Source organism: Lampetra planeri, chromosome 23 (genome assembly GCF_965212315.1).
Source record: "Lampetra planeri chromosome 23, kcLamPlan1.2.h2, whole genome shotgun sequence".
Classification (NCBI taxonomy): Eukaryota; Metazoa; Chordata; class Hyperoartia; order Petromyzontiformes; family Petromyzontidae; genus Lampetra; species Lampetra planeri.
In genome coordinates this window covers 2602375-2606716 of record NC_136129.1, presented here as the reverse complement: position 1 = coordinate 2606716, position 4342 = coordinate 2602375, and positions in this window count along the sequence as shown.

Here is a 4342-nt window from a genome sequence, read left to right as displayed (position 1 = left end):
CCTCACCGGGAGCTCGCACCGCACACTGCTCGCGGTGCCTCCGCGCTAACCAGCACTCACCCAAGCCCCGCTAGGGCTGGTACTACACCACGTAACCTGGGCTGCCCATAATGACAACACATTATCCGCCATAGCTTCATAAGCCCCGGCACCATACAGTGACCACCACAGTCACTACACATGTCGTGAGTCCAACTGAGTTGCAGACGTTGTTCTTTAGAGGCAACACTTTTATGGTAACATCAACCCGTTAACACAAAGGGGTAACTGCCCCTTCACCAGATACAGCCTAGGGTGGTGACCACCCAGCTAACTACGTAGGAGTTACATCTACGAAGGGTCAGACCTTCACTCGGGTTCCCGACCACGTGTTGATGCCTCGTAGGACGTAGAGCTTCCAGCTTGTAGACGTGGAGCTTCAGCTTGTAGGATGCAGCGACCCCGGTCCCTCTCAGGGACCCACCTTATATCCTCCCAGGTCGGGGACGCTCCGCCCTTGGCCCCACCCGCCTTCTCGAGCGTTCTAGCTCCCTGCCGATCCCCCTGAGAGCTCTCCCCGGACACGTGATCACCCCCTTGCCCCCCCACCTGGGGCCTTCTCTGTGGACACTCCGGATCACGTGTCTACGGGGTCAACCAGAGTGCCATGGCCCGGGGCAACCCTGCCCCTGGGCTGACACTCTCCCACTCCCCCTTGTGGGAGTCCGCACTACACGCTATGCGTGGTACCCGTACTATCCCGGCGCTCACCAAGCCCCGCTAGGGCTGGTACTACACCCGCCTAAGGGGTGTACGCAATGACAGTGCATCGCACGCCGTGCTGTGCTAGAGCCGGCCTCACACAGCAACCCATCCGGTGCCGTCCGTGATGTAGGGACATCGCATGCCACGACCCTCTCGGGCCGGCACCATACAGTGACATCCCTGATGTCACTACACATGTTCACCACGAGTATATGTGGTTAATGCAGACGTGATTCCTTGCAAAAGGTTTCAGTTTAGTGTTATAACATCTTAACACCTGTTTTATTGCCAGAAAGGGCAAAACCTATTCTTATATTTTGATAGTAGTGTAATGACAGGGTGACACCTGAAGGGGAATCACGGGTACGGGCACGGTTAAGTAACAACCAATCAGAGGAGGAGGTGTATCTGGGGTAAAGGGGAAAGATGGGGTTAGCCGAGAAACTCCGGGAACCTGCTCGAAGGTTCCACAAGAGGGCGTGGCCGGCCTAGCCACGCCTGGGGGGAATATAAGGGGGAGCGGACCTGGGGCGCGTGTGAGGTCTTGGGTCCTGGCTGCGTTGCTGCTCGCCGACATCTCTCTCCGTCGTCCGGCCACGTGGACGATCTCTTGCGTGGTTTCCATCGCTGTCGTCACGCCAGCCAGCCAGCGGCGTTGCCGAGTGAGGGCGATGGGACCACGCTAAGTGATGGGCTGTATGTAGCCAGTAGAGACATTAATACCTAGTGTTGTACTCAGTGTGAGAAGAAATAAGTATTGGCCTTACACGACGTGTCGCGGAAGTCGCTCATTACAGTAGCAAGGGAAGTTCCATGACACACGGTGCTATTGACGAATAATGTTGAGTTAGAGCACGTAAATATATAAATGTGTTATTAAACCCGCCACAATCAATTAATAAGGTTTGTCACTTAAACATTACATGCGAATTCGTTACCAGTTCAGCACGCCGGTGTGTTGGCGAGCAAATACACAACGTTTACAATCTGAGTACGACGTTTCGCCAGAAATTACAACCGGCATCATCAGGCGGGTTTAACAACGCATTTATATATTTATGCAATCTAACCCAAAAAAACCTGTATTATGGATGACACTGGTCACAAAAGCCTACTACGTGTTAAACGGAATAATGTTGAGTTTATTTTAGGCACAATAATAAGGCCGTGGGGGCTGATTTGATGTGTAAAAGAAGATGGAGTGCTATCACATTTACAGTCACATTTGCGAATGTGGCTTTGTAACGTTGATCATTTACCTGCAGTATAGTAATCGATAGTTTATTGAGGGACTACTGCTGCAACTGCTGTGTGGTGTTATCTTGTTGTTCTTATTGTTTTTGCTGCCTTGCCCAATCTTGATAAATCGGACTCATAAAAACAATTATGATCATTTATTACTTAATTATATTTCCTGACTCGAATACCATTGTCTATTTTTTGTACCCCTACTAGTGTGTTGTATTGTGTTGTTATTTGTTGTAGTGTTATTTGTTGTAGTGTTGTTATTTGTTGTAGTGTTGTTATTTGTTGTATTGTTTGCTGCTGTGAGTGTTTGCCGATACGTCGCCCATACTAAACGTGTGTTCAAAAAAATCTTCATAGCTCATCGAATTTCTCCTGCAGTCTAAATAAAGTCCTCCTGCAGTCTGCTCTCCGCCTGATGATACTGGTTGTTGTTACCGGCGAAACGTCGTACTCAGTTTGGAAATGTTGTGGATTTGCTCTCCAACACACTGGTGTGCTGTACTAGTGTAGTGACTGACTTGGAGACGTAACTTCTCGGAGGCAATTCTTTAATTAAACACCGAGCACACTTTGCACATTATATACAATACACTCCCTACACTGTTACACACTCTCTGTCTCTTGCTTATACGCAACTCTACACTGGTTACTAGCCTACACACAATTATTGCCGTCTGACACTGATGGCGCATAACTAAGACAGCCAACTACGTCTAGCAGCGCAATTATCAAGTGGAGACGACAGCGACAATGGCGATGATCTTCAGTAGCAACGACGACGACAGGGATCCCACTCCAAACAACAGCCCCGAGCTCCCACTCGGGGTCCCCTTTTATCCTGTTAGCGTGGCCTCGCTCCGCCCTGGCCACACCCCCCTTCTCGACGTGTCCCTTCCGTAACCTTTCCCCTAGATCCCTCTCGGGTCTATCACGTGGCCTGCTGTCAGTCAGGGCTGCTTCAAGCTTCAGATCCCCTTCCCTGCCGGCAGCCAGCGCTATGCTACGTAGTGACAAATTCTATGTCATTACACTAGTAACAAATTGGCACGTTCTGTTTACGTGACACAGCCTTACTAATTGGATGTGTCGGGTGGTGGCAGGTTTAACGACACATTTATATTTACGCGATCTAACCCAAAACAACCTCTATTATGAATGATATTGGTCGCGAAAGCCCCCTATGTGTTAACATCTACAATTCTCTATTACCCACAGCGGCTCCTCGGTAGAGCCCCCGAGTTCACATCCCGGTTGGGGTGGGGTGCCTTGATTCAGCCAATCATCATCATCACCACCCCCCTTCCCGCACGTCAACAACAGTGGTTGTCTCATGGGTACGACTCAGCCCTGTCATAGGAATGTGTAATTTTCACCACTGGCCCAGCAGGGCTGTGAACAGGAGGATGAGCACCTATGGCTCGATGCTCGTTTGAGCAGCAAGAACTCCAGCTGACATTTTGACGGAATACAAAGTGGGGCTATGTACCACGTGGAGCTATGTACAATGTGGAGCTATGTACAATGTAGAGCTATTTACAATGTAGAGCTATGAACAATGTGGGGCTATGTACAAGGCATCGTGTCGCCGTTGGGTAGAGGTGCACGCGGTGCGCACGCCGCGTTCCCGTGCCGGGAGCTCGGCTGTTGCCACGCTCAATTATTGACGAGGCTGCTGCGCTAATGGCCCCTTTGGCTCGCAGCCCCCCACGGCACTCTACGCCCGGTGGGGGGGGGGGGCTTCCGACGGTCTGTGACCTTGTAGGGGGTGGGTTGGATGTGGAGCAGTGGCGCAGCGGTCAGCGCTCCGCCCTACGGACCAGCCGACCCTCGTGCGCTATTCCGGCCTTCATTGGTGCTACTCGCTCACAGCATTGGCCCCAACAGTCTGTTAAGGCTTTATGGGGGATCTTTGTGTGCTGTGTGAATGTATGCGATGTCCTGCACTGATGCCCTATACTATGTCCGTCTGCTACAGCAGAGGTGTAAGGGATTTCAACGGAACTCACATCACTGTTTTATTGACGTGGTCAAGGCCTGTGGTGCTATCAATAGATCAGGACTCTGGGTTGTTCATCGTGCTTTCGGATACCCAGAACCTCTTCTCACAATAATTAAGGGCCTTCATGATGGTGAGCGGGCCTGGGTAAAACTACGTGACCATGTAGTTGGAAAATCGATCCATGGCTATACAGGAGGAATTTTCATGTGGTACAGATACAACGGGAGGCTGATCGATACCCAGGCAGGCAGTCGGAGGCAATCGCCCTCCAGCAACGGAGGGCAACGGGCGGAGCGCCGGGCGGCTAAAACACAGCACGTTGGCACAGTAGGGGGCACAGGTGGTGCATCG